Genomic DNA, 23,959 nt, shown 5'->3' on the forward strand with positions numbered 1-23,959 from the left:
TTTCATTTTAGGCATTTGACATGCGTGCCAAATCCCTTCTTGTACTTGTCTTTCACTCAAGATGAAGAGTATTTTTTTTCCTCTTAAAACAGAAAAAAACATTCATAAAGAAAGTTAACCAACTAGAAAGCAAGATTTAAAAATGTCATCTTAAGCTCATGTAGTTAGACTTCCAGCATCCCTTTTAGTATTCATAGCTACATAAAGCAGTTAAGCACTTACAATTGGGCGATGGTGAAATACACAGAAGACACGACTTGCATTCCTTCCTCTTTTAAGGCAGATACTACAGCCAGATTGAGATTTTTCACAGTACTCCAAATTTAAGCATGCACACCAAGTCTGATGTAAATGCCTAGGTGCAATATGCTACTCTTTGCATATTCCAATAATTCTCATGGGCCAGCACAGCTGCATAACTGGAGAAAGTAGCTCAAATTTAATTCAAAGATTCATGTGATCATTTTTCCTTGAGAAATTCCACATTTTTAGAGAAGCATGTTTATAAAATCTTCAGCTTTAAAAAGCTAATTTGTACAACAGCTTTTCATGATATTTTTTCCTACCTAACAAATTGCATTTCAGTGAGTATTCTAGCCAAATCAGATACTTTACACATATCTGAATATTAATAATCTCACAGAAACTTTATAAACTTCACAGTTGAACTACTAACATCGTTCACAACTCAGACAATCTCAGATGATACTAGGACAGCATTATTCATTTTAAAAAGGTAGTATTTTATCCATATGTATGAAATGTGAAATAAACACTGCAAATGCAAAAAAATACATAAAATGTGCACAATGAAAATACCTTCAGATGTACTTGAAAAAATCAAAACCTGTTCAACTCTTTCCATATTTCCTTGCCATGCAGTAAGATCTCTTAGAAATGGCATAAAAACTGCTAAAATTATTACTGTAAAACTAGTAATTTTGTTCAGCAATAAATAGGTAGGCATTACGTGCTAAATTTAGCACAGTTTGTCTTTAATTACATAAAGGAAAGCATTTCTGCAATACTTAGGAAACATCTTTGCTTCTACATGTTACTATCTAGCCTGTTTTGCAAGAAAGAGGAGGAAGACAAAAGGGGCAGAAATATCGAAGATCTCCAGCTGCAGTTTCAGTTTCTCTACAGGGCTAGTTAAAAAAACTAAGCTAACTGGATCCTTAGAAAAAGTTAGACTACTTCATATTTTATTAGCCTGATCAGAGTCTAAAGCAAAGAAGCTACAGGTTGTCTTGCATAACACTAAAATAAATCCAGAATTAATGTATATTTGTTTTATCTATTTGCATGTATCAATTACTGAACTGCTACTGACTTGACAATGCCTGAAATTGCACAGCACAGATTTTACTCATGATATCCATACAACTCACAAGATTTACATTCTACCAGAAACTATCATAGAATCATAGAATGCTTTGGGTTGGAAGGGACCTTTAGAGGTCATCAAGCCCAACCCCCCCTGCAGTGAGCAGAGACAGCTTTAACTAGATCAGGTTGCTCAGAGCCCCATCCAACCTGACCTGGAATGTTTCTAGGGATGGGGCTCCACTACCTCTTTGGGCAACCTGTTCCAGTGCTTCACCACCCTCACTGTAAAAAATTTCTTCCTTATATCCAGTCTAAATCTACCCTCCTTTAGTTTAAAACCATTACCCCTTCTCCTGTCACAACAGGCCTTGCTAAAAAGATTGCCCCCATCCTTCCTATAGGCCCCCTTTAAGTACTGAAAGGCTGCAATAAGGTCTCTCCAGAGCCTTCCCTTCTCCAGGCTGAACAACCCCAACTCTCTCAGCCTGTCCTCGTAGGAGAGGTGCTCCAGCCCTCGGATAATTTTTGTGGCCCTCCTCTGGACCTGCTCCAGCAGGTCCATGTCCTTCTTGTGCTGAGGGCCCCAGAGCTGGACGCCGTGCTCCAGATGAGGTCTCACCAGAGCAGAGCAGAGGGGCAGAATCACCTCCCTCGACCTGCTGGCCACGCTTCTTTTGATGCAGCCCAGGATACGGTTGGCCTTCTGGGCTGCAAGCACACATTGTTGGCTAATGTCCAGCTTTTCATCCAACCCCCAAGTCCTTCTCCGCAGGGCTGCTCTCAACTCCTTCATCGCCACAGCCTTTATTGATATTCGGGGTTGCCCCAACCCAGGTGCAGGACCTTGCACTTGGCCTTCTTGAACCTCCTGAGGTTCACACAGGCCCACTTCTCCCGCTTGTCCAGGTCCCTTTGGATGACATCTTGTCCTTCTGGTGTGTCAACTGCACCACTCAGCTTGGTGTCACCTGCAATCTTACTGAGGGTGCACTCGATCCCACTGTCTATGTCATTGATGAAGATATTAAACAGCACCAGTCCCAGTACAGACCCCCGAGGGACACCACTTGTCACCGGTCTCCATTTGCACATCAAGCTGTTGACCACTACCCGCTGGATGCGACCATCCAGCCAATTCCTTATCCACCGAACAGTCCACCCATCAAATCCCTATCTCCCTATTTCAGAGAGAAGGGTGTTGTAGGGGACTGTGTCGAACGCTTTACAGAAGTCCAAACAGATGACATCCATTGCTTTTCCCTTATCCACTGATGCAGTCACTCCTTCATAGAAAGCCGCTAGGCTGGTCACGCAGGACTTGCCCTTGGTGAAACCGTGCTGGCTGTCTCGAATCACCTCCTTGTCCTCCATGTGCTTTAGCATAGCTTCTAGGAGGATCTGTTCCATGATCTTCCCAAGCACAGAGGTGAGGCTGACAGGTCGGTAGTTCCCAGGGTCCTCCCTTCTTCCCTTTTAAAAAATGGGCACAATGTTTCCCTTCTTCCAGTCCCCAGGGACTTCATCTGACTGCCACGACTTTTCAAGTATTAGGGAGAGTGGCTTGGCAACTACATCAGCCAATTCCCTCGGGACTCTGGGATGCATCTCATCAGGTCCCACAGACTTGTGTACATTCAGGTTCCTCGGGTGGTCTCAGACCTGATCTTCCCTTACAGTGGTAGGGGCTTTATCCCCCCCGGTCCCCATCTTGCGGTCCATCGACTTGGGAGGGGTGAAAGAGAGGTTGCTGGAGAAGACCGAGGCAAAAAAGTTGTTGAGTACCTCAGCTTTCTCCTCATCTGTTGGTACTAGGTCACCATTCTTGTTCATCGGGGGGTTTGCTTTCTTTAACCTTCCTTTTCCGGTTGACATACCTGTAGAAGCCCTTCTTGTTATTCTTTACATCCCTTGCCAAACTCAGCTCCAGCCGTGCCTTGGCCATCCTGACCACATCCCTATACAACCAGGCAGCTTCCCTGTACTCTTCCCAGGACACCTGTCCCTGCTTCCACTGCCTGTGCAGTTCCCTCTTGCTCTTTAGTTTGACCAGCATGTCTCGACTCAGCCATGCTGGCCTCTTCCCTTCCTTGCTTGATTTCTTACACCTGGGGACTGAGAGCTCTTGTGCTCTATGGAAGGTGTCCCTACAGATCTGCCAGCTCTGTTCCGTTCCCCTGTCCTGAGGACCATTTCCCACGGGGTCTTTCTGACTAACTCCTTGAAGAGCTGGAAGGTGGTCTCCTAAAATTTGGAGTCCTGGCTGTACTTCTCACTTTTCCCATGTCCCTCAGGAGCAAGACCTCCACCAATGCGTGATCACTGCAGCCCAGGCTGCCTCCAGTCTTGACATCACCAATGAGCTCACTTGCATTGGTGACCATCAGGTCCAGTATTGCATCCTCTCGGGTAGGGGTGCCTACTACCTGGCTTAGGAAGTTAGCCTCAATGCATTCAAGGAATTTCCTGGATTGCCTACAGCTCGCCGTGTTGCTTTTCCAGCAAATGTCGGGGTGCTTGAAGTCCCCCAGTAGGACGAGAGTCTGCAAGCGCAAAGCCTCCTGGAGCTGGAGGAAGAAAGCTTCGTCAGTAGGCTCCCCTTGATCAGGCGGCCTGTAGTAGACACCAACCACAAGGTTCCCTTTGGTGCCTCTGTCTCTGATTCTCACCCATAAGCTTTCGACCTGCTCGTGGCTATTCTTCAGGGACAGCTCTTCACACTGTATCGATTTCTTTATGTAGAGGGCAACGCCTCCGCCCCCACCTTCCTCGCCTGTCCCTTCTGAACAGCCTGTAGCCATCAATAGCCACATTCCAGTCATGGGATTCGGCCCACCAAGTTTCAACGATGGCAATCAGGTCATAGCTTTCTAGCAGCACAGTAGCTTTCAGCTCCTCCTCTTTGTTCCCCATGCTGTGTGTGTTCGTGTAGAGGCATTTCATCTGGGCTGTTGGCCATGTCGCCTTCTCAGTGGAACATCCCTGTTTCCCTTGAGGTGTTTCACAGAAGTTTCCTTGTTGGCTACCTCGGGAGCCCCCAGCTCATCTCTGCAAGACTTCAACTGTGCTGCAGTGTCCCCATCATGTCTCTGGGCAACAGACTGAGGGCTCATAAGAGCACTTCATCCCTCTAACCATTGTGTACCGTCCCACAGCTTGTCAAAGGCAAGCCATGTATGTTCCCCCTCACCCTTCACATCTAGTTTAAAGCCCTGTCCATGAGTCCCACAAGCTCCTGAGCAAAGACTCTCTTTCCCCTTTGAGAAAGGTGGCTCCCATTTGATACAAGCAAGCCTGTATGTAATAGCCTGATCTAAACCAAGTGCAAAAATACAGTAATTAGACACAGACTAGACCCACATATTGTTCTCTGATACAGGGATAGTGCAAGCCAAAGCAGAAGCAGCTGCTTATATGCTACTTTGGACAAAGGATTTCTTAGCCAAATTCAAACCAACTTTAAGGTTCACCTACAGATCCTTTAAAACTATATGGATTGTCCTTTAATCTCCTCAAATTTCTGTTTAGCAATACAAACAACAGATTTGGTCCTACCACAATGAACAGAAAAGACAAACTTTCACCTTTCCCACTGCAGTGAACAATTAAACAAAGAAAAGCACAGTGTTATGTAATACTGCTCAGTCTGCTTTCTTGGTAGGATGTTCTCTGCTAGCCAATCTGTGTACCTGCTTCAAAAAAACCCAAACCCATCAGTGGAACACCACTTTGCTGAGAACAGCTAAGAAAGCAGACTGTGCAGTATCATAGAACAAAAGTAACAGGAGGATCCAACTAATTCTATTCAGGTTTTGTTTGTTTGTTTGTTGGGGGGTGGAGGGGGAGGACACAGGGGGAGAAGAACCAAACAGCACAGGTTACAGTAAGGTAGGGAAGCAGTTTTTCCAGTCTAGGAAATAAGAGAGCTGGCTTGGTTTTTGTGTGTATCTAGATTTTTCCTGGGGAGGACACAGGATGGGACATGGGGACGGGGGGACACCAACATTCTAAAAAATCCACTTGATTCTTTCCACAAGATTGACTCAGTTTTGGAAATTAAATATTGAGTTGAAATTCAAAGCTAGTTCTTCAAAACCTAGTTTAACAATAAAGTGCTAAACAGATTAATTTAAATGTTCTGCTAGGAGTTTCAAAAAATTATTTAGCATTCATTTTTTTATAAATAAATCTCATTATGTAAGAATATATATCAGTGTTACACATTAGACACATTTAAGTTAGAACTGAATATTTTAGAAGTCAAAAGGCAAAGACTTTTAGCTCCTTTCTACTTAGAACCTGTTCAACTTTGGAAAGTATTTCAATTTTCTTCTAGTCCTTCCCCACTAAAATATTTTAAGCAAAAATTTAAAGGTAAACTTGCTGGGTTTTTTCTTGAAATTTATGAATTCAAGATCATTTGAAACTTATTACCTATTCAGCCGTGCATTTAAAATTGGTAAAAATCAAGAAACATAAGTTTAAGTGAATCTTCAATTCCCTTAACTATAAATAGTTTAAGGGTACAGTCTCTAGGGCATAAGTGGTAAATCTTACTCAGTTGTATTTCAGCAGCTCATGTAGCACAGCTTCAGCTGCTAGGATGAGCAACACAGTTGCACTTATATGCACTACATTCTTATTTTATTACATCCTGACCATCTTCGGCATACAGGGGATTATAAAAGCACTTATACAAAACTTGTTTACACTTAACATTCACTTTACAGCTTAACTTTATACAAATTATTCACGGTACTGCTCATCTCAGTATCTAGCCTGATCACTTTATTACAGTATAAATTTGTCTTGCTGACAAAGACTTATCTAGTCTTCTCTCAACTCCCCAGTCACTCCTCCTGACCCAACCCTATGCCGTCAATTCTATTCAGGAAGCCAGGTGCTAAGCTTTATCCAGCTGAAAATTACTCTGCCAAAAATAAAAAGTTTCTTGCTGAACCAGGGAACCAACTCTGGCCACAGCACAGACACATAAATAGTGCCAACACAGAGCACCTAGCAAGAACAAATAGCTGGCCACCAGGGAAAGAACCTGGTTTCCTGTTTTAGTAGCAACACAGACTGCCACTGGTTTTGAAATTACTTGCCTTATCACTGTGAGTAGAAGCAGCAACAAGCTTTTGAGCTAGTTTACCAAGTTACAAGATGTTATGCTAACAAAAGGAATAAACAAGTACACATTCAACACAAAAGATACTCTTCAGAAAGTCTGAGACTCTGAAAGACAGGCAAAAAGATATTTTCATTGTTTATGTGTAAGTGGTAGGCACACAAGAGATTAGATTTTTGTATGTGGGAACATAAATCAAGCCCATTTAATATCACTGAAATCTCACAAGTCACATGACTGAACGTTTGTGTGGTTATAATGTAGGTGGAGAGGATTAAATAGGCAAGAAAGGAGTAGTGACACTTCTGCAATAATATTCATTACTCATTTGAATTAAGAACCTTAAAAGAACACTAACACTCCACAGACATTCTGGAACATCTTCCAATAGCTCCTGCACCACATGGGCACAAACTGGTATCTGCCAGAGAGCACTAACGCATACTGAACAACACAGAGCAGCCAGCTCCTTCTGCAGCAAGCTGCTGTGTGAAGGAGAATGCCACATTACTGTGGGGCCCTTTGGTCCCGTTGACCTATATTCCATATTTCACTTTCCCAATTCTAAATTGGCATGGAATTTAACATACATTATAGGCAACAATGTCCTAACTCAAAGAGCACATTGCATTCAACACCAAGGACCTCCACATATACCATACCTCAAAAGAGAATGGATGACAGAACTGAAAGAAGTGACTACCTGCATACCAGCCCTGAGCTGACTCAGACTGCTTCCAGCTTCGACCAAGAAGACCCAGATTTGGCAATCTGATAAAATAATATTACTTTATCATGCAAGAATCACAGGGAATCACACAAGATTTTTTAATAGCTGTCCCCAAAGCCACATTAGAAGAAAAAACCACAGTAGCTACAGAAATCGCTATACATGAAGTGGAAAAGAGAAGTACATGGTAACAAATGTAACAAAAGCTAGGAATGATGAAAGCAGAAAGAACACAGAAGTAGTTGTAATGGTAGACCTCAAAAATATTTAAAGCTCTTTTGTTGTCCTTATTATAACAACCCTAGAAACAATGCTATCATTCATGAGGTATCACCATTTTAATGTAGTAACAGAGGCAGAAGAGCTATGAATGCCAACAAATAATCGTATCTGAGTGGTATGATCATGAGCCCTCAAATTAGAAATTAAAAGGGCTTAGGAATCCAAACCAGTACGTCCAAATTAGCTTTTGTTCAAGAACTTTAAAATATCATTTGGGAGGCTCTAAGTCATGAACTTTTAAGAAGTTCTGAATAATGGGGAAGTTCCAGAAGGCTAGAGAAAAACTGATGTCACATACATTTTAAAAGGGACATGGTTAGTTTACTAGAGACAAGTCAATTAAAATGGAACAAATAAGATTCCACTTGAGCATAACAAGTTGGTAATTATTATTACATAGGTAACGAAAAATCAATACAACCAACTTCTTAACAGCATCCTCTTTTTATGAGGTCACCATCCTGAGTGATAATGACTATGCTGAGGACATAAATTTCAACACAGCATTCAACTTGCTCTCACAAGGTATTTGGATTAAGATACAGAATGATACAAGCTCAGTCTAATATTACATTTATTTTAAGCTCTCAAAATACAGAGTCAAAAACCATTACAAAGCCAGATATGTCCACCGAGCTACTGCTAAGTTATTTACCATTATTATCGGTGACCTCAAAAAAGATCAGGAATTATGGCTGATCTACTGCACAGCCGATTTAAGAAGCAGCCTGGGGAAACAGTAAATGACAGAGAATCCAGTGCTGATAAACCTGTTTGGATTGTTTGCCAAAATAAGCACAAGCTAAAGATGCTAACTTGGAATTCACATTGCACTGTACCAAGGCAAAGTTTAATTTCCCTATCTCAAAAAGGGGACCTAATATTTTAAGCATCAAGTTTGAAGAATTCCAAAATGGAGAGGATTACTCATTTGAATGTGCTCAATGAACTGTAGGATATAAACAAAGTGCTGTGAGGTAGGCAGCTAGAAGGATGTATTATCTGACTATACATCATAGAGAGTACCCTGTTTCAGACAGCAGGACTAATTAGCCAACTGGGCAACTAACAGGGTTGTGGTGGACTCTACATCCATTCTTTCTAAATGGGAAGTTTTCTTTGTGGCTATATCAAATTCCAACAGGGATTCATTCACAGAAGTCCTCTGGCTTGTCTTTTTCAGATAAGACCAGATGATTACAAGTAATTCCTTCCTGGATTACAATGTATTAATCATTCTTTTGCATTTGAACTATGTACTACTATCAACTGGATAATCAAACTACTTTAACATTTTAAGAGCAACAGCAATTAAAATCTGTTTATATGAAAGATCATCTCTTTAGACGTCCATAGACTATCAATACATGATCCACAGATTGAGTGCCTATTCATTAAAGCCATTTCCAAAACATGCTCCTGAGGATATATCCAAAATTGCAAGAAAAGAAGATAAGGAAGAAACAGAAGAACAGGAAGTTAATTCTAAATTTGTAAATAAGCTTACCTATCCTGCAGACAACACGAGTGAGGTACATCTCATTACAACATCTTAAAAAAAAAAGTCTGCATCAAATCATCACATGTATTAAACCAAAAGACATAACTTCTGGTATAATACAACTGCCATCAAATTCATTGTTAGGTCTTGTATTGGGCTTGCATGGCAAAGTTTCAGTAGCGAAGGGGCTACAGGGGTGGCTTCTGTGAGAAGCTGCTAAAAGCTTCCCCTATGCCCAATGAAATCAATGCCAGCCAGCTCCAAGACGTACCCACTGCTGGTCAAGGCCGAGCCCATCAGTGACAGTGGCAGCACCTCAGGGATAACATATTTAAGAAGGGGTAAAAAACTGCTGCACAACAGCAGCTGGGAGAGAGGAGGGAGATTGTGTGAGAGGAACAGCCGTGCAGACACCAACATCAGTGAAGAAGGAGGGGCAGGAGGTGCTCCAGGCAACGGAGCAGAGATTCCCCTGCAGCCCGTGGTGAAGCCCATGGTGAGGCAGCTGTGCCCCTGCAGCCCATGGAGGCCCACAGTGGAACAGATACCCACCTGCAGCCCAGGGAGGACCCCACGCCGGAGCAGGTGGATGTGCCCAAAGGAAGCTGTGACCCCGTGGGAAGCCCGCGCTGGAGCAGGCTCCTGGCAGGACCTGTGCACCCATGGAGGGAGAGGAGCCCACAACGGAGCAGGTTTGCTGGCAGGACTTGTGACCCCATGGGGGACCCATGCTGGAGCAGTCTGCTCCTGAAGGATCCACCCCATAGAAGGGACCCACACTGGATCTGTTCATGAAGAACTGCAGCCCATGGGAAGGACCCACATTGGAGAAGTTCATAGAGGACTGTCTCCCATTGGACGGACCCCGTGCTGGAGCAGGGGAAGAGTGTGAAGAGGAAGGGAGCAGCAGAGACAGTGAGTAATGGACTGACTGCAACCCTCATTCCCCGTCGCCCTGCACCTCTTGGGGAAGGAGGCAGAGAAAATCAGGAGTGAAGTTGAGCCCAGGAAGAAGGGAGGGGTGAGGGGAAGGTGTTTTAAGCTTTGGTTTTATTTCTCATTACCCTACTCAGTTTTGATTGGTAACAAATTAAACTGACTTTCCCCAAGTTAAGTCTGTTTTGCCCATGACAGTAATTGCTGAGTGATCTCTCCCTGTCCTTATCTTGACCCACAAGCTTTTAATTATATTTTCTGTCCCCTGTCCAGTTGAGGAGGGGAGTGACAGAGCAGCTTGGTGGGCACCTGGCATCCAGTCAGGGTCAACCCACCACAGCCCATCAATGATACAGTAACAGTATACAACTTGTTTCACTTATCTTTCCATTTAGGACTCTGTTCACTTAAGGCAGCATGACAGTGTGCTTTGGGAAGTGGCACTGTGAATCACAAGTTATTAGTTGATCATACTTTATCCATATGTGCTGGTTGTTCCTACTTTCAATTGAACCAGCTTTCAAAAAAAAAAAAAAAAGATGAAAACCTCAACTCAAAGAAAGAATGACTCACAGCCCTAGAAGTTCCCTGGGCCAAAAAAACCTGCTAATACAAGGCAGAACGGTAGTAAAATATACTCAACTTGGTGTAAACCAATGGAAACACTAGTGGCCTACAATAACAATGGACCAATCAATACAAATAATCAATGAGATGGCAATACTTCCAGCTGTGGGCATAGGAGTTTAATTGAAGAAATTTAATTGCCCAAAAGAGGAACAGCTAACCACTCAATTTATTTCTCACTGTGTTTGAATGACACACGACTGACAGCGTTCTTTATAGGAAGTTCTCTCCACACACAAAAATTAAAGTTGTTTAAAGGAAATGGTTATCCAGTTTCAGTTCTCACACATAAAACAGAATGCTCACAATTTGGAATTGAACCACCACCTCAACCCAGCAAGAACTTGGGAATAACTCCCTTCAGTTAAGTTCACCCTGGAGCTTAACCAAGCTCTCCAATGGCTCCTTCAAGTTAAGCACAATTGTATGTTGACCAGATATTAGATTATTTGGATTGGTTCAGTTACTTCAGGTAAATGACAAAACAAAACAAAAAAGAGTTTTGAAGCTTTTATCTTATTAAAGGACAGAGAACCCGAAGACTTTGGAAAAAAATGCTTTAAAAGTATAATTCAAAGACTGTGGAAGTAAGCATGCCTACAAGTTGATGTTGTATACACATGGCTCCATTAAATACAAAGAGTTGCTTTAACATACCTAGACCAGCTTGTTACAGATTTATCATTTCTCCTGACAAGAAAGCAGCATTGTTCCATTCAGCATATCTGTCAATTTGCCAAGAAAGCCTCTACTAACGGAGAGGATCAGAGGCGTAAGTCAAACTAAAAACATGTCCCATTTGTCCTGTGACTCATGGCAGATCATTTATTGAAATCTGTACTTCACATTACCCCTTTTAAGAAGGGCACATTAAGCATATTCACCCCGCACCCATTATTTGACCTATTAAGTCAGAAAGTTAAAAAAAAAAAACATAAGCTTAAAAGAATAGTGAAGTATGGCTGTGCATCTGCTATTGAGAACAAATAAGATTCTTATTTCAATATTCACCTACCATTACAATGCTAAGTGAGAAGTTCTGCGCAAGTTGGTTTTGGAACACAGAACCCTTGACTATGCTCAGAAAGCAGAGTTTGAGATGCCAGGTATGAGAACTCTGCTAGTCCTTTCAGAGCTCAGTCAATACACACCTTTTGTTGTTACAATCACCAGCTGGCAACACATCAGCCTGGTATGTTTGGGGAGATTAACTTATCATACATAAAAACCAGATTTATGAGTCCTATTTGTGCTACTCATGTACAAAGACACAATAAGACAGAAAGAATATCACACTTCTTCAAAAAGACACTTCACAATGAAGATTACAGGAACACCACAGTCATCCAGTTTTAATATTAGTAAACAACCCACTACTTTATAATCAAAAGCTAAGAGTTTGCAAGTACATCACAATTCTGTGATACATAAATCACAACAGGCATGAGAAAATATTTAAAACACATACTTGTGAACTCCTCTGAGTTCACAGCGTCACTTTAAACCCACGTGGCACCCATTCTCACGGGATTTACTATATCACATCTGTAAGTTTACGTCAAATGATTACATAAAATCCAGCCTTTTTGGTTTCAGTAAAACTGTTTGAAACAAATATTTAATAATATGAACAGTCTGTCAAATCATATCCTCGCCATTTTTGCTATTATAGGGTAGTCTGGTTTGTTATTCACTGGTCTAGAGTATATGATAAAAGGCAAAGAAGGTTGTTTAAAATTTTTGGTATGTAGATGCCTTGGAATTAATTCTTAACTTAAAGCAGAGTCCTGCACAAGCAAAAAGGGTTAATAACATGCATTTCCCCAAAAACAAACAATGCATAATCAGATTTCCAACACCTTCAAAATATTTACAACATGTTGTGTAAGCCAGAAGAGTTTTTAAATATTTGCATATTCTAAAAAGTTGAACCAACCCACATCACTTAAAGCCTTAGAGACATTTTCTTTTTGCTTCAGAGCTCATTACTGTGCAGTGTTACAACATCCATGCTAGCTCTATCCCTATTTACTAATTAGGGCTGGGTACCTTCTCAAATATTGACATATCCTGTCCACCAAGATTCAGAGGACTCTACCAATGCACACCAATTCACAGTGGCTCAAGTAGAATCACTCGCACTCCAAGGAGTACACATCAAGGCAGATTCTAGACCAACACCATTAGAGACATTTTGACTGTTCCCTTCCCTCAAGCAAGGTACATTGCAGGGTAGCACATAAAGGAATGACATTCAAGCCTCGTGACAAATTTGACTATGACTGTAGACTGGGAACCAACCCCGGGATACAACAGCCTTTTTACTATGACTTCAGGTTATTCTTCCCAACCCCAGTGAGCCAACTGGCCAGGTAACATTCATACTAAATACACCATTCTATTCAACTACAGACTCAGAATACGTAGCTCAATTTATCTCAGCACAGTTACATCACTATTATTTCCTGCTTTCTTCCTTTTCATGTCCTGAGAACAATTCATCATTACATTAAGGCAAGCCAAATATCAGTACCTAGGTTTAGTTGAAAGGAACACTACCACTTCCTGAAGTTTTATGGATTGAAACAGAATTTGAATTAAATCCTGTGTTAGAAAAAAGTTATTCATCTCACAGACTAGTCTTCAATTCAAGCATTAGAGACTTCATTCCAGGTCTCAGGCAAAAAGTCAGTCATTAAATCTTAGAATTTTTTTAAAAAAAGCAGAGATCCCAAGAACTAACAAAACACTACTCCAATTAATTAGTTTACATACATGTTTAAACAAATCTATTAAAAAACCCCACCACTTCGATCTGCATCTACCATTCTTCTGGCTTATTGTATGAGGAGATGCAACTCTTTCCAGGACCTGCTACTCCCACATTGAGAAAACCATGCACTAGCTCAGAAGCAGAAAGCTACCTTTTAGCTAATTTTTATTACTCCCACAGATTCATACAAGCACAGGCAATTCTTGACTAGCAGCACTGCTAAGCATTTTATCCTTTGCCATTCCTGTGACAAGCACAGAAGTCTCCTGTCCTGCATTTACAGGCTACCAATTCAAGTCACAGTAACCTTCAGGCTCATTTTAACCACAATCATGGAAGCACAGAATTGACATAAGGACATCTTCAAACGAGTAGCTCACTCGGCTCTGGAGAAGGAAACAGTACCTATATGCTATATAAACAGACCATGAGAACAAAACTTCTCATGCCTAACCCTAAATAATCCAAAACATGTCACTTGGTAAAAATAAGAGGTTCACAATACTGATTTTCAGACCAACATTCAAGTGCCCCAATACAGCAAAAGAAAGCAGACATCTACCCATTAGAAAAATGTCATCTAGGTATTTTCAGAAAGTATTACTTACAAACAGTAATAGATCAAATGTTGCCCAGAATATCACTGCACAGTCAGAAAGCCATGTTACTATAATGGTATTTCAAATACTAAAGGAATGAAGAAAAATAAGAAAAATACAATTAAATATACACTACAAAGTAAAATGAAGTTTTTGTTACAGAGATGACTATGACAGTTAAAAGAAGTTAAAACACACTTAAGACCATCCACAAAGATGCATACAGCTAACATCAAGCCCAGCAATCGTAAATGCCATCTAATTTGTCAGCTCGATAGTAACTACTGCATCCACTTGCAGTACGCCATCTTCAAAATGAGAGCAAAAACATTCAGTAAAAAAAAAATTCCAAAACAGTTTTGCCTATCAAGCATTAATAAACTGTTTCATCGCTAACTACAACTGTGCTATGTGTCTTCCTTTTAACATTGATATTGTCACTTGATGTGTGGTATGTGGTTTAACCCCCCAGGGCAGTTTTTAATGTTTATTCTAGTATGGCACTGCACAACTCATAAACCCTGAACCAAAGAAACTGACTCTAGAACTGTAAACTATGCACCGAGGGGAGTTTGGAGCACTTGAACACTGAACAGCCATGCCAAGGTTAACACTACAGAGGACAAGGTAGCACCTGCACTCCTCTCCTGCTTACCATACCTAAGCTATAGTGTAGTATGCTCAGAGATCTCTAAAATGATGCTGCGTTGTGCTAATTAGACATGCCCCGTGTGCTAATACATGCTACTGTTTAAGCTGATTCAGTCATAATTGGCAGAATATAAACTCTACTATCTTTGAAGGCAAATTGCAAGTTTGACAAAATATAATTTCAGGCAGGTACAGGTATGAAAAAGCAAGCGCATTAGCCCTCAGTGCTAATAACCTTACCAGTTAAAGACACAGTTAAGAAGTTTTGCCCATCTGAAATACAGTTGGCAAACTGTTTTAGTTACTTCTCACATTTAAGCAGAAATACAAGTCTCCCCCCACACCCCGCCCAAGAAAGCGATGAAGCAATGCTTTTATATTAGTCTCATCACAGACAAACGAGAATGATCTTTTTGTTGCACTAAAACCAGAATGAAAACTCAGTTGCTTACATAATGCAGTCTTCACTATGACTATTATAATAATGCACTGTTAATGTTTTTACCTTTTCCAAGCAGTGGAAAGGTTCTGTCTTTAAAGAAGGGCTGAACAAACTCTCGAATTTTAATAAACAAATAAATAAAATCCACATTAGCAGAAGGGAAAAAATCCCCCCTATAGGAAAAGAAAACAGTCTTATGGCAACCTTTCATGCAGTCTGTTGTGAGGTCGTGGAGTGCAACAGAAGAAAACAAAAAAGTGTCTAGCACATTGTGAGGCTCATTTTTTACCCTGGTCTGGGTCACGTACAAATGATCAAACTTACTGCAATATGTACAGGAAATGTGAGCAATAGTGTACTTGTTTTAAATTATCCTAACTAATCTATGGTTTTAATCAAGAATGGCTACAAGAAAACTGAACATTTAAAACCGCAAGATTACACGTAGTTTTCAGACATTCAGTTTTCAAACATCCAGTTTACAAAGGACAGCATATGGCTCTCGCACCTTTCTGGCCTCCCTTACTGCTTAGGGCAAAAGGATGAAGCCTCAGAAGACTGAGTCTATCAGCTTCTGAGTCACTCCAAACAGAGACAGCCAAGCAGCTGGGAAAGACGGATACAGTAAGCCAGGCAGACACTGCAGATACCCAGTCTTTCTATAACCAGGTAGCCTTGACGCACATAAAGAGACTTCTGTCTCTCACACAGACGTTTCACTTTGGGAGATGAGGAGATTCTTCCCGCAAGCCAAAAAAGGGAAAGTCAAGAGAGAAGGCGGCAACAGCAAGACCAAGAAGCCTGACTTAGATGTGTCATTACCGGTACTCAGGAGGCTGTGAGCCATTTAAAACCTCACTCTCCCTCGCAGAAACACCTCCTCCCACCAAATCAGCATCGTTACCTGCCATCATCCAGGACGCCGGGGTTTCAAAGAGGGGAGGAAAAACCCAGTGGCTCAATTTTAGGTCTCCCTCCTCGCCCTCTTTTCCTCCCTCCCCTCCCGAACCCAAAGCCATCACCACCACCGAGTGGATCACTAAACTTCCCCGAGCAGCGAGCTCTTCCCTCCCTCGGGAACCGAGCCTCCCCACCGCCGGTGTCGTCATCCCTCGCAAGCCCCAGCCCTGCCCTTCCCCGCCAGGCGCCGTGCAAGGAGAGCTTCACCTTCCCGCTCCCGCCGCCGAGGAAGCCCCGACACCACCGCGGGGCTCGCGGGCCTACACCCCCTCCCCCCCCAAGCCGCGCGCTCCCCTCGCGCCCGCCGCCCCCTCCGCGCCGCCGTCGCGCCCCGGCACTGTCACTCCCGCCCGCCCCCCGCCTCACCGCCGGGGCACCGAGCCCGTCGTCCCGTCCCCCCCCGGGGCACCCAACGGGGCCTTCACGGCACGGCACCCGCCCCGCCCCGCGCGGCCTGACCCCGCCACGGGGCACCGGCGGCCGCCGCCCCAGGCGCGGCGGCTGAACCAACCGCCCTCCCCGCGCCCGCCTGTGGGACCCCGCCGCCCGCCATTCCGCCCGCCCACCTCCCCCCCCCGCAAAGGCTCCGACGAGGGTCTGAACCCCGGCCTCCGCCTCAAGCCTCTCCCAGAAGCCAAGGCCCAAGACGACGGCGCCGCCCTCACCTGAAGCGCCGGGAACTGCCCGTCTCCTGTGCCCGCCGGCGGTGAAGGAGGGAGGGGACTGACGAGACGGCGACAGAGCGCGGAGGAAGGCGAGAGAAGCGCCCGCACTCCGCTCCCCGCCGCGCCGCCGCACCGACTAGCCGCCCCCCGCGCCCGCCTGCGTCCGCCCACCTCCTCCGCCCCTCCGATTGGCGGACGCCCAGCCGACTTCCGATTGGGCGAGGGCGAAGGGCAGCCTCCCGCCCCTCCGCTGCCCATTGGCTTTCCGCGGCTGCCAATTAACGCCGCTCTTCCTAGTCGATGGCTGGAAGGGGGCGGCGGGGGGCAAAGGTAGCCGGCGGGCGGCGGGGGCCCTGGTGTGCGCGCGCGCCCGCCCGCGGCCGGCGCGAGCTCCCTAACGGCTGTCGGCGGCCGTTCGTTAGCGCCCGTTAACGCCGAGCGCGCCGCGGGGTGGCCCCGCGGCCCGTCCCCGCGCCGGTCCTGCGGGCCGAGCCCCCGGCTCGGGGGGCGCCTCATGAGGGGGCTCTGGCCGCGGTCGGGGTGCGCGCCTGCGCCCGGCGGTGCCGGCGGCTGCCGCCACCCCGCGCCCGCCGGGCAGCCTGCCCGCCCCGACCGGCTCGCCGAGAGGGCAGCCGCTGCGTGCGTGCAGATAGCTGTATGTACGGGGTGGGAAACCGCGGACAGTAGGCGCTGCGGAACGCGGCAGGGCGCGACGCGAATGAAAACCCCGTCCGCTGCGGGGGAGCGTGAACGAGCAGATTTTGTTTCCCGAAGCGGCATTTGACCCAGCCGATAGATCCCGAAAAGCGACGGGGACTTTTTAACGCCCGAAAGTGGTGAAGGCTTTAATTCCCCGCCTGCTCCCGCGGCAGTCCCGCCGCGTAACGCAGTGCCCTCTAACACCACAATGCGGCAATGATGGTGCTGCATTTCTCACACGTCCCTGGCTCCTGTCTGTCAGCTGAAGCCGCCTCTTGCCGGGGGAGACAGCGCAGGGCTTCGCGGGCTGGTCTGTCAGCTGCCTTTGAGACGGAGGTGGCTCAAGGACAGAGCCACCTTTAAAATCACATTGCTGATTCGGTTAAACCTCTGTGCGCGGAGGTACGCGATACCTGAATAGTATCGCGGGCAGAACTGTTATTCCAGCCCTTGCCTATCTTTCAGACTTATTTGCTTTAGACAGAGGATTATTTCAAGCTCCAAGCAGCAGCCATCACGGTAACCTTATTTCGTCCCTTCAGCCTTTGCCTTCTCCTCCACCAGTTTCAGCATTTCCCTCCCATTTGCCCTTCTCATCGCTGATCTGCCTCCAGCGTTATCCCAGAGGACAGCCCGGTTTGAGGACAGCGAGAGCTCTGGATTATTGGGTAGGGCTGCAAAACAGTCCTAAGAGTACTTTCCTCTTGGCCATGTTTCTTATGCAAGTCTGCATATAATCAGCATAGACGCCAAGTCTTCCTGTACTCTTTCACTAAGTGCATGACTCATTAACTTAAGGAGTTTTAAGTTCACTGGGAATTTAGACTAGCTCAGTAGGACTGTGAGACCATAGCACTGGGGTAAATTTTACCTTCTGAAGAAATGTCCTTTAAAAATTGATTTGAATTAACTGCAGTTAGCATTACTGCAAAATTTGGTTGGGTTGGTAAGCCTGAGATTTAACATGATTTCCCCCCTCCCTAATCTCCTTTTCATTTCTCTCCGGTGTTGAAAGTTAAAAGTTCATGTTTGAGAGGAGAAATCATGACATTTATTGCTATTTCTTCTCTCACTTCTGACCACAGATGCACTTCAGTTTTCCACACAGCCTCTCTCATTAAATACGAGATCAAGCTTTGCATAAACCAGCTCTTTCTACAGGAGATTACAAGTGATATATATAATCGTAAATACAGCTCTTTCTGTATGGACACGAATCAAGCTTCCGTTTTGCCTAGAGCATTGTCAAAGCTGGAAATCCTCCCTGCCAGAACACTTAGACTTTCTTCAACCTCAACATCACAACAGTCATTCATCTCTTTGTATGGTCAAATAATGCTCAAACTTGTTCAAAGATTGAAGAAACAGAATAGGAATTCAGTGTAAATCATAGCGCTCCCTGGTAGAACTAAGTTCATACTGTGATGAAAGGGAATTCCATTTCAGCAGAGGACACAAGTTCAACCTGCAGCCGGTGGTGGACTGACACAAAAAACCCCAACTATTCCACACAGAGTTGATTGAATACCACCTTGTGCCCCAAAAATCACTTCACCGTGCACAAAAACTGTGCAAATCACATATACGCTACCACCTGTGAAAAAATCAGGGCTCACATTCTTATATTAGGCCAGCATGGGGGCAATGACTGTAAATGGAACAAGAGGTGTATATTCAGGCCCTGAGTCTGGTTGCAAAAACGATCACACAGTCTTTTAACAACAAAGAAAATAGTGCCTTTTTCTTCAAATCAGCTATTCCCATGCATGGACCTTGCTAGGCCTCTGTACTGTTTATAAATTTTATGTATATATTACATATATTATTATTCTATATATGACATTATAATGGTTTTATATGTACATAGTATATATTTTATTACTATTACCTTTGGAAGCCAATAAGACAATAACAGCTATTGGAATTTTAAAAAAATATGTTTTCAATTGTAAAGTTTTTGTCCCTTTTCCAAGCATACCATTTGAAACAATTTGGAAGCAACATTATTACAGCTGTCTTAGTCTACTTTTTGGATTAACACTATTGATCTTCTGTGAATTACCTCTATACGTGAAAGCAGAATTTGTCTGCGTTGGGGTTAATACATGTACTGGTGCAGTAATTTGACTTCATTACTTATAGTAACACAGTTTAATGTATGTATAAACATATACAGGCTTGAGGCCACATGCACTGAATACATACATATATGCACTTGAAAAACTGCTTGGGGAAAAATACCTCAGTGGTTAATAAAGTACTACTTTTTTCAATTTATAAAATGTAAATTATCTTTATGCATATTCAAACACTAAGGTTTTCTTGTAATGAATTAAAAGAGATTAGTGGTCTAATTATATCTATCATCAGTCATGCAACCTCCCAGCATGATGACACTATTATCACGCCATAAATAATTTACTGATATAGTGAATCATACTTTAACATGGTAAGCATTCTGATTTTAGTATTTTGATAATTTTTTCCTAAATATTAAAATTCAGTTGTTCTCTGAATATTTACAGTTATATTCAGCATGTGACATCCTGGGAAAGATTATCTCAATCTGTTTTCTCAGAAGAAAGGCTAACAGTCTATGCAGCCCCGCTGGTGAGCATTTGATCTAGACTGTTAGGAACAGGACAGGAAGTTTCTGGAAAAAAACAAAAAAAAAATTCCCTCTCTCATTTTAGATAAGTATCCCACGGTTATTTTTACTTTTAACACAGTCTATTTTTAAATATGCTTCTTGTGTCTTCTGCTGTCCTCAGAAATTCCATGTGTCCTTTTAAGCACTAATACTTTCTCTGTAAAGAAATTCTGTCTCTTGGCTTCACTCAGTGCAAATTTTATTGGTGTTTCTTGACTCTTGCAATAATATTTCAGCATTCTCTTCAGAACGTTTCTCTCTAGCTGAGAAAGCCCAGGTGTGATATATATCTATTTACACTTTAAATCTAAATTTAAATCCTGAATCATATTTTGACTGCAAATGTGATGCCATTAGTGATTATATAGGCCAACCAATTACAAAGAAATTCAGAATATTAGTTTTACTTCCACTTAAATCAATCAATTTCACTGTTTCACTGCCCAACTTTCACTGGGAAAGAACTTTTCACACATAAGACATGTCCTTGTCTGAAACATTCTTTATTATCTCCTTGTTTTTCACATTTATGTTTTTAATTAGTGTTTTATACTGTCCAAACTTATCTATTTCACAACAGTTGTCTATGGTTATCTCAGATGCGAATGATATGCTTTTAATAGGTAGAAAATTGGAGAGTAATTAAGGCATTGAAAACTCTCTGTCAATGGTAAAGATATCCCTATGTCATAATGATTGGGAAAGTTCTGGCTATGGACTGCTTCAAATATGGAGAGTTTCTTTAAACTTGCCTAAGCTTTGATGGCACCTTAAAAAAAGTGGGGAAAAAAAAAAAATAGAGTCTAGCACAAACAACTTCCTACTATTCAGTAAAAACAATCAGTTTTTCCAAGATACTAATTTATGTTCCTATTTCCTCTTAATAATTGCATTTTAAACAAAATTCTGGCTAAATCAGCTTTTCCCAGCTATACCCATTTAATTTATTTTCTGCAGAGAATACAGAAATAAAGTTTTGGTTTGTTTTTCTTAAGGAACCCTACATGTCCTAGCATAACTAGCCACGGACACCAGTGTTCTGTTTTGATATCTACACACCAGATGGCACGGAGTCCCTCCCGCTGAACTGGAGGCTTGAGTGAGCTATTTTAATAAAGCAGGCACAAATAAAGTTGCCTTGTGTTTTTTCCACCTAGGTAAACTGAAGAGTAACTACTTCAGAAACAGCACTAGCTTATAACGACAGAGTAAAGCCCTTCCTTTACTACAGATAAACGAGCTCTGCCTAACATGCTCTGCTGCTGAAATGCAGGACTATATATCTTCTGTGAAATGTCTATTGTTTTGCTAAGTTTATAGCAGGAAGTGAATCAGGAGATGGGGACATTTTAGGCAGAAGTTCTATTGTAAAGCCAACAGTAACAAAGTAGCTTTAGGGATAAGACTGTTTCTTTTATTCTAATTAAGTTCCTAAAGCCATATAAAGAAGCTATTCTGTGGGAATCTTGTTAATTCCTTCCATGTCAAAGAATTAATAGGGAGAAAGGTTAGTGTCCAGGAAGCAAGCCCCACTATTCAACTCGAGCAATAAGCTCCTTCTGCACTGATGTCATTATAACAATTCGCATAGCTGTTTAGAGCTTGTCTATTTAATTCTTCATACAATACTGTCGTTATGCCAGTGATCACTTGAGCATATGAAGAACAGTATTTTAGGACTGACATGCACATTTATTTTAGCTCTGCCTGGCAAGTTATTACACTGGCCGAAGTCAGAACTTTTGAGAACTGTTATTTCTGATTTATTTTGCTCCACTGAAAGCCAAAACAGTTTCTTTATCCTACAGTTAGATACATTTGGAGGATGATTGGCCTAGGGCCACGGTTAGTTACTCAGAAATAAGAGCTTGTCTGTTTGCAGTCACTCAGATTTAAGCCCACTTCAACCCTCTCAGTCAGAGATAAAACAGTCTTTAATCTTTTGGAGAATTAAGGCTTTGGCAAAAAGAGCTACCTTACCTTTGAATGAGTGCATCCACACGAGGTTTAACATCTTTTATGATACATGTTAGCATCACACCTTTAGTCAATCCCCCTTGACTCCCACAGTAGATGCATGCCCCAAGTGGTGTTCATGTCTCTCTGATCACCTCAGTTCCAGCTGACAGCAGGGCATGCCCCAGGCTGTTATCAGTTTGTACACCACTTTGTACTATTAGTTCTGTCCTACTACAGCCAGATTTAGTTAAGGATGCCAGAGTGAAAAGTTTAAGATTTTATCTCTGAGTAGGCAATTAAAGTTTTCATTTCCAGTTTCACTTCCTCCTTACCAGATTTTCACCTTTACCTTTCAAGGCCATGTACAAACAAGCATCTCACAGGGTGATATCCACATAGTACCCTCCTCCTCCCCCAGAACTATTAGCTATGACTGCTTTTGTCTCCTTGTCATCCTCTTGTTTCTGAGTCTGCAGACAAGCTGCTTCATGCACAGAGCAAACTCTCATTCCAGCTAACACAGAACATGACCCTTATTCAAATTTCTTCAGAGGACCATTGTATTTTTCAACAGGTCTTATGCGGAAAAAAATAGATATTACGTAGCAATGGAAGTTCCTAATTCTGAATTTCTCAAAAACATTTCACTTATGTACATGAGGCCTCAAGTTCTTCATAGAAAAGGAAGACTTCCTGCTTGCTTACAGTTTTTTTGGGGGTTGGTTTGTTACTGATAATCAGAAAGCCAATCTCAGTCATCGAGAATTTCGTGTTGTTTCGGTTTTGTTCCTTAAAACTCCCTTTGCGGATGTAGGTTTTTCATGTATTAGAAGTGAAAATATAGTTAGGCCTTCAAACTTCAACCTCTGCAAAAAGCCTGTTGGAAAAGGAAATGAGGAGAAAGCAGTCTGATGTATCTAATCACTAGTCTATTGTTTTTAAAAAGAAAGTGGAATGAGATCAGGAAGAGAGGTCACTGTATCTGCAGTCTCTTTAAAAAAAGAACATTGCGTTACTGAATTCATGTTTGGGTCAGCAGGATAAATTACTAGCAATACACGTGTTGGAGATCTGTGTAAAATGCAACATCAACATTTGAAATCTAAATTCTAGTTCTGAGATTAGTACTACATAGTCAAAGATTCCTATTGGAGCTTTCCCCCCCAATTAGTAATACTTACATGTTTTGATTTTGAGGTCGTGATGATAATTTACCTGATATTTTACAGAGGTATTTCATCCTCAAGTAAAGTGTTTGAAATATTGCTTTCCCAAAACTACAGTGGCCAGAGAGAAGGATTTACTTGTTCCAAATTGATAGCACTGCTACAAAAATATTTTCCATATAAAATACTGCTCTGCAAATGCTATATGTGAATGAAATATATCTGCTCCACACTGGGACAGAAATCCTTATTCTTTAAAAACAATAGTAAGACTTCCACTGATTTAACATGAAGATAATTTTTCAGAAGTCAGGATTGGAAAAGATGCATTATCATACTGAGTAATAAGAGTGCAAGCTCAAATGAGTTGACCCTTTCCAAGCCATTAGAAAACCCCCAAACAATTAAATAAGAATATTCAATATTAGTAATATGACAGGTAGTGCCATTCCTATTCTGTCTGGTCAATGTCTGTGTTCTGGGGGCCCTGATTCAGCCCGCTGCCTAGCTGTAAAGACACCATTGGCAACACAGAGTTTGGAACAAACAAATTTGGAAGAACAAGATTATTTAGATGCTACCACCAGTTTTGGTTCATTGTGAATTACAGCTAAAAAGTATCCCCTGGATTAAGCCTCCAAAGCCTTCTACAGCAATAAATCCTGATAACCCAGACCTGGTTTTGCTTTCACATTAAGCCTTTCCAAAAGGGAGACTGAAAGTCACTGTAGCTCAGTTAGTATGTTATGACTTCTACATACTCAAAAAGTAACAGCGTGAAGTTGACTATTTAACCAGAATCTGCATTTCTCAATATACCTCTTCCCTATGAAGTCCCACCAGTGGAGGCTGCATGAACAGG

At 42.6% G+C, this 23,959-nt stretch overlaps 1 protein-coding gene across 4 annotated transcripts in view; it reads right to left on the bottom strand.

Moving 5' to 3' along the window:
- Positions 1–16,641, bottom strand: part of PACSIN2 (protein kinase C and casein kinase substrate in neurons 2) — a 66,780-nt gene extending 50,139 nt beyond the window's left edge. For all 4 annotated transcript variants that reach the window (XM_075705778.1, XM_075705765.1, XM_075705758.1 and 1 more), the window contains exon 1: positions 16,624–16,641. The gene's annotated coding sequence lies outside the window, so the exon portion shown is untranslated. The remainder of the gene's footprint in view (positions 1–16,623) is intronic.
- Positions 16,642–23,959: the final 7,318 nt, after the last annotated feature.

The sequence above is a fragment of the Pelecanus crispus genome, chromosome 1 (assembly GCF_030463565.1).
Source record: "Pelecanus crispus isolate bPelCri1 chromosome 1, bPelCri1.pri, whole genome shotgun sequence".
Classification (NCBI taxonomy): Eukaryota; Metazoa; Chordata; class Aves; order Pelecaniformes; family Pelecanidae; genus Pelecanus; species Pelecanus crispus.